The sequence below is a fragment of the Erpetoichthys calabaricus genome, chromosome 8, assembly GCF_900747795.2.
Source record: "Erpetoichthys calabaricus chromosome 8, fErpCal1.3, whole genome shotgun sequence".
In the NCBI taxonomy this organism is placed as follows: Eukaryota; Metazoa; Chordata; class Cladistia; order Polypteriformes; family Polypteridae; genus Erpetoichthys; species Erpetoichthys calabaricus.
The window spans coordinates 177304234-177316805 of NC_041401.2; the positions used below are offsets into that span (position 1 = coordinate 177304234).

The following is a 12572-nucleotide window of genomic DNA, read 5'->3' on the forward strand; positions in this document are numbered from 1 at the left end:
AGGAAATCCTCAGACACCCTCATGGGCTACAATAACAAATAGAAGACAAAGGGTGGCATGAGGCTACTGAAGACCATTTAGGTCAACACCTGGTAGTTGAACCCTACTGCCCACGAAATAGTGGCTTTGGAGATGTGACAGTGCAGTCTGGATTCTGACTGCTCCCTCCTTTCACATGCTGTTTACCTTTTTCTCGGCCCACCTGGTCACGTTTCCAGATAATTCTGATCATGCTGCATTCAAATATGGGAGGCAGAAGGAAAAACGACTCAAAGCACAGTGCAATATAGCCATTGTGAAAGCCACATTGTTACTTCATTTTGAATTTAGTGCTTTGCTTGCCTTTCTGGATTTTGCTTTTGTATTGTGATTTTTTGAATACTTCCAGTTATGTGTTGCCAGATTTATGTTTTATTGCCCTGTCTCTTTTCACCGTGTTTTTTGTCAATAGCACTGATTTTGTATTTTCCTTTCCTCAATCTCTATTTTGTCTTGGCTACTCTTTTCAATCCTGCGTATCTCAAAATATATGTGTCCTTTTGTAATTACTGTGCCAACCTAGTTTTCCAAGGCATTTTCCTTCGTACCAAATTTGAGAGGTCACACTACAGGCACAGCAAGTCATTGTAAGCTTTGCAGAAGAAAGGAAGGTTGGGGGAGTGCAGTGCTCTCTGAGGCCACCAGAGGGTGCTCCGCTTCCGAGACTATGTACAGTACATCTGCCTCTATCGTTTTTGTCAGGTTCCAATTCCACTCATGTACGCCATTGTCCAAGTTTGTGGACGTGAGCTCTGTAAAGAGCTTATACTTTTGTTTTCCTTTGGCATTCTGGTTTCTAAGAAGAGACAGAAAGACTGGCACATGAGGGAGCATGTTTGTCATTTTGGAAGTTTGGTAAAAGGTAAAGTCGTCTCCAACAGCCAGATTAGCATTCTATTTAGGAAAGTCTAATGAAGAAGTAGACCCTTTTACTAATTTGACTTTTTTCTTGCAATTAGCCCGGTTACAATTACTGGTTTGAAATTTGTTGCTTTAGCTAGCATTTTGTGGGTGGACATAAACATCTGGGGTGCTCTTCTGGTACATTCTATACATGGTATTCTGTATGTCATCTTGCACATTCTGGGGGAGGCTACACAGCAGGATGGAAACGCCTAATAATTGATATTGGGACTTTACTTACTTCCCCACTTTGAGAACCAGATCATTTTAAACCAGTAATTCCGGAATGCTGACAGATAAGCTTGATGGACTGAATGGTCTTTTTGTTTTAAAAGTTGTAATTAAGTGCAACTATGTTCTTGCAAGATGAAAGAAATCACAGAGACATTCTTCAGGTGTGACACAAGGAGGTGGCTGTGATGGGTATTCCCAAAAAATTAAATGGATGTGTGAAGAAAATTGGAATTAGTTTTCAAAGGCCATGTAGTGGGCAAGAAGATTTGTTAAATTATCTTTATTTTTGTAATATTTTATTTTTGAAACCAGACAATTACAATGGCATGCTGTGCAATTAGACATATAATAACAAAATACAATACATAGAAAACAAAGGAAAAATAGAAATACAAAAAAATAAATCATTTAACCCCCACCAAGGAGAAAGAGAAAAGGATCCAACACGAGCAGAGAAAAAAGTTTTTTAATATGCTAGAACAATTAATAGCATATGACAGCCATTATTAGGACTTGCCTATTCTAAAATAGTATTAATGAATTCTTGACATATTTTTAAAAAGTTTTGGGCATATTTGCTAAGAGAGAATTAGATTTTTTTCTAGTTTAAGATAATACAAAGTATCCCTAAATCACTGAGTCATGGAATGTTGGTTGGGATTCTTCCAGTTGAGCAAGATAAGTCTGCATGCTAGTAGTGTGGTACAATCGATTTATCCCTACGTACTTTAATACCAGCCAGAAGTACACGAACTATCACCATTAAGAGATTAAAAGTGAATGTGACATCAAGGATGTCAGAGAAATGTGGAAAAGTTTGTGTTCAAATTGTTAATTCCCAAAACAGATGGCAGAGTATTGCTAGAGCTAGAGGTTTCTTACATTTCTTGATTATGTGTAATGGTGGTGCAGTAGTTAGCACTGCTGGTTCACAACTATGGCACCCTGGGTTCAAAACATATCCTGAACTCTCCTTCTGGTAAACCTGACTCCCTGTGACTGTGTGGGATTTCACCTCGTGCGCCTCACACATTGCAGAGACGATGATGTTCAGGTTAACTGGAACCTCAACAGAATTGTGCCCGATGGTTTCTCACTGACAGACAATGTTGAAGGGACTACCTGCACAGCCCTGTATTTAGAGTAAATTAGTCCATAAAATAAATTAATACATAGATTCAACTTTTATCAGGCCATACATAAACTGCTCAAAAAAATTAAAGGAACACTTTGAAAACACATCAGATCTCAATGGGGGAAAAAATCCTGCTGGATATTTTTACTGATATGGTAATGTGTTAGGAACGATAGGATGCCACATTGGTGATGGAAATGAAAATGATCAATCTACAGAGGGCTGAATTCAAAGACACCCCGAAAATCAAAGTGAAAAAATGATGCGGCAGGCAGGCGAGTCCAGCAACTCCAAATCATACTCAGTAGTTTGTGTGGCCCCCACATGCTTGTATGCATGCCTGACAACATTGGGACCATGGAAGGTGTCCAGGGGGATATCCTCCCAGATCTGGACCAGGCCATCACTGAGCTCTTGGACAGGCTGAGGCATCAAATGAACCAAAACATAATTTTCCACCCAGAGGTGTTCTATTGGATTGAGGTCTGGCGAGCAAAGCATGGAAGTCAGTCAATGGTATCAATTCCTTCATCCTCCAGGAACTGCCTGCATACTCTCGCCACATGAGGCTGGGCACTGTTGAGCACCAGGAGGAACCCAGGAGCCATTGCACCAGCATAGGGTTTGACAATGGGGCCAAGGATTTCATCCAGTAACCCAATGGCAGTCAAGGTGCCCGTTGTCTAGCCTGTAGAGGTCTGTGCGTCCCTACATTGGATATGCCTCCCCAGACCAGTCATGCTGAACGATGTTACAGGCAGCATAACGTTTACCACGGCTTCTCCAGACCCTTTCATGTCTGTCACATGTGCTCAGGGTGAACCTGCTCTCATCTATGAAAAGCACAGGGGACCAGTGGTAGACCTGCCAATTCTGGTATTCTATGACAAATGCCAATTGAGCTCCATGGTGCCGGGCAGTGAGCACAGGGCCCACTAGAAGATGTTGGGCCCTCAGGCCACCCTCATGAAGTCTGTTTCTGATTGTTTGGTCAGACATTCATACCAGTGGCCTGTTGGAGGTAATTTTGTAGGCTCTGCCAGTGCTCATCCTGTTCCTCCTTTGCCCAAAGGAGCAGATACTGGTGGTGGGTCCTGCTGATGAGTTAAGGACCTTCTACGAGGGGCCCTGTCCGGCTCTCCTAGAGTAACTGCCTCTCTCCTGGAATCTCCTCCATGCCCTTGAGAATGTGCTGGGAGACTTAGCAAACCTTCTGGCAAGGACAGGCACATATTGCTATGCCTGCTATCCTGGAGAAGTTGGACTACCTGTGCAACCTCTGTAGTTTTCCAGGTATCGCCTCATGATACCAGTAGTGACACTGACCGTAGCCAAATGCAAAACTAGTGACAAAACAGATGAGGAGGGAAAATGTCAGTGGCCTCTCCCCGTTAAACTATTCCAGTCTGGTGGTTGTCTCATTGTTGCCTGTCTAGTGCAATTGTTATTAATGTCATTAACACCAAAGCAGCTGAAACAGATGAACAAGCCCCTCTGCTACTTAACTGACCAGATCAATAGCCCCCAAGTTTCACTGACTTGATGCTATACTCTCATTAAAAAGTGTTCCTGTAATTTTTTTGAGCAGTATAATTTAAAAAAAGATTTATCATGATTACAGCACCTATGTTGTCATAACCTTAACATCTGACTCAATTTATTATATAGTGACTTACATGCCTATTATGTTGTATCCTTCACATCTTTTATGTAGTATATGTTGTATCAAACCATTATATGGTATGCCATCTGTTATATGGTGTAATACATATCCATTATATCATGAGCTTTTATCAGGCCACAAAATGAAGTAAAAAAGACAAAATATTGATCTATCTGTTATATAGTGCCTTACTATTTATTAATCCTCTGTCCACTGGTGCTGGCATTAGCATGCCTAGTGTAAAATAGCGTAAGTTGCCAATGGAGTCATACAATCAAGCGGCCTTACTTCTTTTGAGTCAGCTTCATGTTTATTACACTGACTTGCTGTCATACATTTGACCGCACTAATGCAAAACAGTTGGTAAAATAATGGAAAACTGAGTGCATCAGATAATAAAATAACACACTGTATAATGAGCCTACTGTGACAAATTTAACAGAGCATAATGGCCTATGAGCACCATCATTTTACTGTAACCTCTGAGTCTGATGAATGCATTCATGTCAAACTGTAAAACATTCTTCAGTTGCCAGGATGAAGACCACTTTTTGTGTTTTTTTTTTTTTTTTTTTGTTCAACCAAAATGATAACAAGAATCATACATAAGGAATATTCATTTATAAAAATACAAGCTCAAAAGACGAGATTACACAAGTTACGTGTGAATACATCTAGGGTTCTTGCTTACAAGATAAGAATCAGCACGGACTTGTCACATTTTCTGTGTAATGGATACCACTTCCTCCTCACTGGCGACGTGCCATGCTTTGGGTGACATTCAATCCTTTCATCCCATGAATCTAATCAGGTTTTTGAACAATAGGAAAGTACAAATGGTGTTGGCTGCCTCTTTGGTTCACAAGCACAAATGTGTTGTGCTGACTGAAATGTTACTTCAAATTCTAGTTTATATTTGTACACTACATGTAAGGTGCAAAGCAAATTCATAAAAATTAAAAAAAGGCATCAATAAAATTAGCATAGTATAGTGCAGTGGTTGGTGCTACTGCCTCACAACTCCAGAGTGCTGCGATCAAATCCTGGCCTGGTCACTACCTGTGTGGCATTTACATGTTCCCCCTTTGTTTCTGTGTACTTTTATCCAGTTCTTAGTTTTCTGCCCACATCAGAGGTCAGGCTGATTGGCCACTCTAAACTGGCTGGAGTGCATGAGTGCACAGGACCTTTCTGCTATTGAAGAGGGCCAGGAGAGCAAACATTTAAAATCAACTTCTAGCTCATTCAGTACCATGGCTGAAATGGGTATAAAAACAGGAGGTGGTGAGGGAAGGCAGAAGTGTTAAGTAGACTGAAGCAATTTGGGACTATTTATGACCTCAGTCAAGTGCTAGTCATGAGTCTTTGTGGGCTGCCACAAGTCGAATGAGACTTGAATTGGGAGGCCAGCTGGGATAGTGGCTCGCTGGCAGAGAACCAGGCGAAAGAAAAGTGTGAGAGCAAACATGAGAGAAAGAGAGGAATTAAACAAGTGAGGAAGGCTTTATAGCTGGGTGTGCCAACACATCTATTAGTCTGATTAAGAACCCTATGGCGATCCAATATTTGGTGCCCTATTCCTGTGTGCATGGACATTGAACTGATGAAATTAAAAGGTACTGGACCAGTTTTACCAAAGAATCAAAACTGAAGGGGTCATCCACAAAGGTTGACTTCAAGCATTATGAAAGGAATCCATCCATGGATCAATCCATTTTCTGGACATGAGGACAAAGCCTATCCTGACCACATCAGGATCAAGGCAGGACCACAACACTGAATGGAGTGCTGGTCCATCAAAAGGCACATCCAGTAGTGCCAGACTGATTTAGAGTTATCAATCAACTGAATAATATGAAAAATGAGACTTTACAATATCGAAAAGGTACAACATTTCATTTTTAGCAGACCAAAGGTGTCATTACAACTGCTGGCGACTGAGCTTTAATTATTGATTCATACTGTATATTAATTTTTCAGACTAACTTATTCCAATTTATCCTATCTTGGTAACTGTTGGGATGCAATACCAGTTCATATAAAGGCACCAACACTAACATCAGGACAAATTAAGAGTCAACAACCAACTGAATAATTTGAAGAATGAGACATTACAGTGAAGAAAAGGAGAGATAATCTATATTACTAAACGAAGGTTGCATATATGCATGGACGCAGGACGACGGACGCAGGTTGCCAGACACATTGAAGCGCACGCGCACTGTGACTCAGCGCCCCAGATTCAAACCCAGCGGCTTCCCAGACTCAGTAGGTAGCGCCCAAACAACACAACACAACCTGTAAACTAAACTTCAGGTCACAATACAACCACCGCCCGAACGAGCACACCGCCGCATATAAAACCTTCATTTAGTAATGTTTACAAAGGTTGTATATATGCACGGATGCTTCCCAAAGTCAGTAAGTAGCGCCCAAACAACACAACACAACCTGTAAACTAAACTTGAGGTAAAGTGTGCATGCCAACAAGTTGCCATGGTGACATATTTAAACATAGACATAGAATAACTAGACGCCTCATGACTAGCAGAATCGTACGTCAACGTCGCCGCCATATTGTGAGTGGCACTGCTGTGGAGTGAAGTAATGAATAATGTGCTGCTTGGGATTGTACAAACTGCTGTACGCTCCAAACCAGATCCCGGGGGATTACATTTCATAGGTAAGGCTGAACAATTGTTTTGGTTATATTTGGCCGTTAGAAAATCCCCTTTTATAATCTTTACTTTAGCTAAGCCAGGCTAAGCTAGCAAAGCTATGCATTTATGTGCCCAGGTGAGCCTCCAAACAACGTTTTGGCTAAATGTATTTAGTCACTATGTAGATTGTTGTTGGCTGTTAACATTTCTCAAACTTGATGATGTTTTTTCTCAAAAAGCACATTGAGGAAACACAGTTTGAAATTGACAACCATCATTTTATGCTCCTGTCTTTAGTTGTGTCTGTCTTCCATAAACTAAGGCTGCACCATATTGCCAGACTGAATACTCTCGAATTACAAGATCTGAGTGAGCGAGAGGAGTGTAAGTCTGGAGGAGATCAGTGAGGTTGTGGAGAGCTTTAAATGTTAAGAGCGGTATTTAGTATTGTATTCTGTAGTTAACAGGGAGCCAGTGAAGTTGAGAGAGAATAGGTGTAATATGTTCAGTGGATTTACAACAGCAGGATATTATCCTGGTAGCAGAATTTTGAAGAAGTTCTAAGCGATGGATAAGTTTTTGTGGGATGCCAGATAGAATACCATTACGATAATCTATATGTGACGTGACTAAAACAATACTTCAGTACTGTGTTGCGTAAGAACAGGACAAAGTCTGGAAATGTTTCGAAGATAGAAGAAGGCAGTCCCCGAAATGTTACTTATATGGGAGGAATGATTAATAATAATTATTATTATTATTTAATAATTGCCATTATTAGTGTATAAATGGATATAAATAATTACATTTAAACGATTCGCCAAAATCTGATGTATGTAAACGATACTGTTTTAAATGTTATTGTTTTTTCATCAGAAAACCCGGTTTCCACGTCTACCTGTATTAGTTTAAATGGCACTTTTGCCACTTGCAATAAGGCTGACGTATCGTGTCTACTGGGAAACACCGTGAATGCGGCGTCTATCTATATATGTGTATGTATTTAAACTTGAGGTTGTGATGACTACTGACAGTGCCACCAGTCAGCTACTCCACAGTGCCTGCGGTCAGGTGTTCAATTATGATTCCTAACAGCAAGCGACTTGTAGCTAATAACACATCCATAGAAAAACAAAAACGAGGCTGCATGGATAAAAACAATGAACGAAGGCGCCTACAACACGCTTTTGAAACACCAGAACCAAACGAGTCACGGCTCCAAAAAGAAACAGCTTTACTACAAATATATTTATTTCATTAAATGAAAACTTTCCCAGGACGCTCCCACCCTCCATGATCTTACATCCCTACAAAGATTAGAGGGAACAGAAAGTAACTGCCATTCTTGGATTTGCGATTCTTTAGAGAATTGGGGGTTTAGTGGTTCATGTCTAATAGAGAAGAGGCAACTTCAAAATCAATTATAAAAAGGGGCAAAGTAGAAGCTTGTAAACTAGATGATTTATTTCCAAACCATCTTATTCCAAGACAGAATCACAATGGACCAGTGATTACACTGGTAATAGTGGGAGCAAGGACCCATACACTGGTAATAGTGGGAGCAAGGACCCAGGACAGGAAACCGATCCTCACGAGCACCATGGCTATTCAGTGTTGCCTGTTGTTACGGCACAAGCTCTTTTTTGGTTTTATGTTTTTCTCTCTTCCCCTTTTTGTGAATATTTTTAAAGTCTTTGGCTCCATCTTTTTGGGCCTGTGTAACCTGTCACTCTGCAACAAGGGATTAGGATTGGCTGCCTATGGATGTAAAGCAGGCTGTTTTGGCTCAGATATGGATGACACTACAGGCCTAGCTTTTGTTTTTACGGTGTGTACCTTAGCTTTAGATATGGAATTGGCAGGAAGACAACACTTATCAAAATGAATGATTTTTAAAACTGCGACATGCTGGAGCATTACTGCTGGAACATTTAAAATCCTCAAGACTAACTGCAATTACATTATCATTTGTATGGATTCATTTATTCACTTTCCAGGCCAATTCATTCCATGTCAGGATTATGTAGAGAATGGGTGTATACTACTGGGCTATGGAGTCGGGAGTGAACTCTTGAGTGAGATGCCACCTCACCTGGGGGGAAAAAACCCACACTTACCTGTGTCAGCCTATTTTAGCATCACCAATGAATGTTTTGGATATGTGAGGGCAAACCTGGGTATTTGAAGGAAATCTACATGGACGTGGGGAGAGTGTGAATATATATCCATCCATCCATTATCCAACATGCTATATCCTAACTACAGGGTCACGGGGGCTCTGCTGGAGCCAATCCCAGCCAACACAGGGCATAAGGCAGGAAACAAAGCCTGGGCAGGGCGCTACCCCACCGCAGGTGAATATACCATATCTATATACTGTACGGTAATAGGTTTAAGCAATAGACAAGTCAGGCTGAAAGTTAAATACAAATCTGTGGGCAACCTACAATGTAATACTCACACGAGGACATTCCTTCCAATTGCTTTTCTTAAGTCCAGCTGATAATGCATACCTGACTCATTTTACTATTTTATATAATATATATATGAGGTATGTGGAACATCTGCTTGGTCCATCACTATCTGTTATTTTTAAATATTGTGGATGGGCACATGCCTCCCCTTGAGTATGCGCCCATCACGATGTTAAATGGCACTAATCTGCCATTCTCATTTTTCTGCCTGTTTTCTGTTCAGTCAGTAGTGAGCTGAAGCACGTGCTCATGCTGCCTGCTATGAATCTTCATGCAGGGGAGGTCAGCTCCAGATCAGCAGACTCATCTCCACTAACTGACAGTGTAATCTGTCGTAACTTAACACGTGCAGCAGAGATTTTCTGGTAACAAAGGTCATCGGTTTACCATCTCACTTCCTCTCCCTATAGAGGATTCTGCATCATAAAGGGAGTACTGTAAATAAGATGGGGACTCTCCAAATTAGGAAATAAAAAATCCTTTGTCATCAGAAGATGAGAGTGTGACACATACGGTACCTGTGTCAAGAAAGACAAACTGGTTATAAACTAACACACATAGGGTTCTAGTATGTGCAGACTGGCCAGAAGTGAGTGAAATGGTTGGTGTTTAGTCAAGATGTATATCACCAAGTAATGTGGACTAGAACCTAGGATTTGTAGCCATCCCTTTAAATATTGAATCCACAGGCATAAACACTGGTTCTTTGCACTGAACATCCAAACATTAAAGTGGATGCATCTGAACCCAGATTTTCATAAATGACATTTAGGCTTTTGATTCCCAGGCTGCTTTTCGTTTTCATAAGTAATTTTGCTTTTTATACAGCTGTCCATGTGGGATGAAATGCCGGAGAGACCCTAGAATGATGGTTTTGGTGTCGTAGAAGTGTGCCCTCTAAACACAGGGTGAGACGTTTCTGCGGCAGTATACTTGCTGATTGCTTTGTTCAGACTGTTCACAACAACCAGCTAAGACACTGCCAAAGAAGCGCTCACAGCTCAAATCTACTGAGGGGCTTCTCCATTCTGGTGTCTGCTTCCTCTTCATGAAAGATGACTGAGCTGAAAAACAAAAAAAACAAAAACAAAGTCATCACTAAGCATACAGATGATGTGGCAGAAGGAAACATTCAAACCTTCAGTATCCTTCTACAGAAAGAAGATGACTTGTACGTTCTTCAAATCCCATGTCTGAGCATGGCATATATATGATCACAGATCCACACACATTTACGGGGTCATTGGCATTGCATGAAACAGGCACATAAGAGAGTCATGAAAAAAAAAATCTGTAGAGCTCACCATCAATCACTCCCAATAATGCCCAGCTTGTATACTTGTCTATTCTGTTTCAAAAATGGACTGAAATCTAACTTAGTTTAAATGTCAAATGCTTAATAAAAATAAATGTAAGAAACAATCTATTAAAATGACAATAACTGAAAAGAACTATAATCAGCAAAGATGGACTGACGGTCCAGCCAGGGTTGCTTCTTGCCTTGTTCTAGGGTATTTCTGCTGAGATTATCTCTGGTCCAGCACAACACTGAATTATTTGAGTATAATGAGAATAAAAATTAGCCTTCTCTCAAGTAGAAAAAAAACCGCAAAGACAGCAAGAAGAAGAAAATCTGCTCCACATTAGCTTATGATACCTGAAATTAGTACGTCAGCTTCTGTATTTGGTCTTGACCATACTGTCCAAGGACACATGGTACTATCATTCCAGTGCTGTCAGATATTATTAGATCTGTTACAAAGATTTGTTAACCTAATTTTAAATCTGATGTTTTAATAAAGAAACAAACATTATGAAGAGTTCTTCATAGTTGGCCTTATGTATCCACTGTATTTAACAGCTGCACACAGTAGGTGTGGCAGATGTGACTATTTGTGGGAATTTGTTTATTGCTTACCTTGTCCTTTTTTGCTAGTGTTATATGAACTGAGAGAGAGGTTGGGAGCATGCGCTGATAGTGTGTTGTTGCACCCACCATGCGATGAACCACCAGGATTAGGACCCAAGTGCAGCAGGTTTCACCTCAGCACCACACTGGAACAGTGTGAGGTTTTTTACAGTGGCTGGAGTGCCAGTCCTGCCACCAACACCCAAATTTTCCCTGTAAGTTGGAGGACCCGCTTGCAGAGCTGGATGCAGATTAACTGCACCAAGTTAAAACAGGCAGATAGGTTTTTGAGTGCAACTAGGTTTTTTTATATTTAGCCTTCTAAAATTGTACAGTTACAAGTTAGAAAGAGGTGATACATTCACAGACATGTTTTTGAGAAGTGGTAGAAAAATCCACACAGAATGGGCAGAGCACACAAACTCTTTGTGTCCGGATATTCAACATGTAAAATGTATTTTGGCACTTTTTTAGAACTTCCATTTTTTAATTCTATAAATACTAATTTTATGGTGGCACAGTGGTGCAGTGGGTAGTGCTGCTGCTTTGCAGTTAGGAGACCTGGGTTTGCTTCCCGGGTCCGACCTGCGTGGAGTTTGCATGTTCTCCCTGTGTCTGTGTGGGTTTACTCCGGGTTCTCCGATTTCCTCCTACAGTCCAAAGACATGCAGGTTAGGTGCACTGGCTATTCTACATTGTCCCTAGTGTGTGCTTGGTGTGTGTGTGTGCGTGCCCTGCCCGGGGTTTGTTTCCTGCCTTGTGCCCTGTATTGGCTGGGATTGGCTCCAGCAGACCCCCGTGACCCTGTAGTTAGGATATAGCGGGTTGGATAATGGATGGATGAAATATTAATTTTATCAATTGTTTACATTTCTGTTGCTTTCTTGATCACGTCATACTGTATTTTCAAGATGCGCTTTTCATTCAAGGACGCATCCTCATTTAATGTTCCACTATGCAAGGGCAGACTTGCTTCAAAACGTAACTAAAAAGAAAAGCTTTGAAATATCAACTAATCATTAAAGTCAGATTTCCGTTTTTCCAAACTAACAAAAGCTGACATGATCAATTGACTCCTGTTCATCACAAGACTACGATTCATTTTTTTAAATTCCTGGCAGTTGAGAAACCAAAAACTAATGATGCACTCTTTTTTTTCGTGTGGAAAAGCACTCTCACTGGTCATATACAGACAGTGACAGCACTTGAAACCTGTCTTCTGAAGCTGTAGAACAGCAGCAGTAACCAGTATGCCACTGTCTAGTTTGCATGTTTTATATTTAAAAAAAGAAATGAGACCACAATAACACTCTCAAACCAACTTAATCCAATTCAGCATGACATGGGCTAGAGCCAGTCACTAGAGCACTGGGCCCAAGGCAGGCAGCAATTCCATCACAGGCCCACTCACAGTCACATGGAGACAACTATCAAAAAATCAGCAGTACCAAAGACCACTCAAAGAAACAGTAGCAATAAAAAAGGAACAGCATGAATGATAGTGTTTAGGCCAATCCAGCAGAACACTCAGAGTAAAGATGACATTAATAATAAA

At 40.7% G+C, this 12572-nt stretch overlaps 1 long non-coding RNA gene across 1 annotated transcript; it reads right to left on the reverse strand.

Moving 5' to 3' along the window:
• Positions 1 to 4580: 4580 nt before the first annotated feature.
• LOC127528893 (uncharacterized) lies at positions 4581 to 10329 on the reverse strand. Its single transcript, XR_007935504.1, has 2 exons — positions 8211 to 10329; positions 4581 to 8180 (listed from the first exon to the last, which is right to left on the reverse strand). It is a non-coding gene; the product is annotated as an uncharacterized LOC127528893 (long non-coding RNA).
• Positions 10330 to 12572: the final 2243 nt, after the last annotated feature.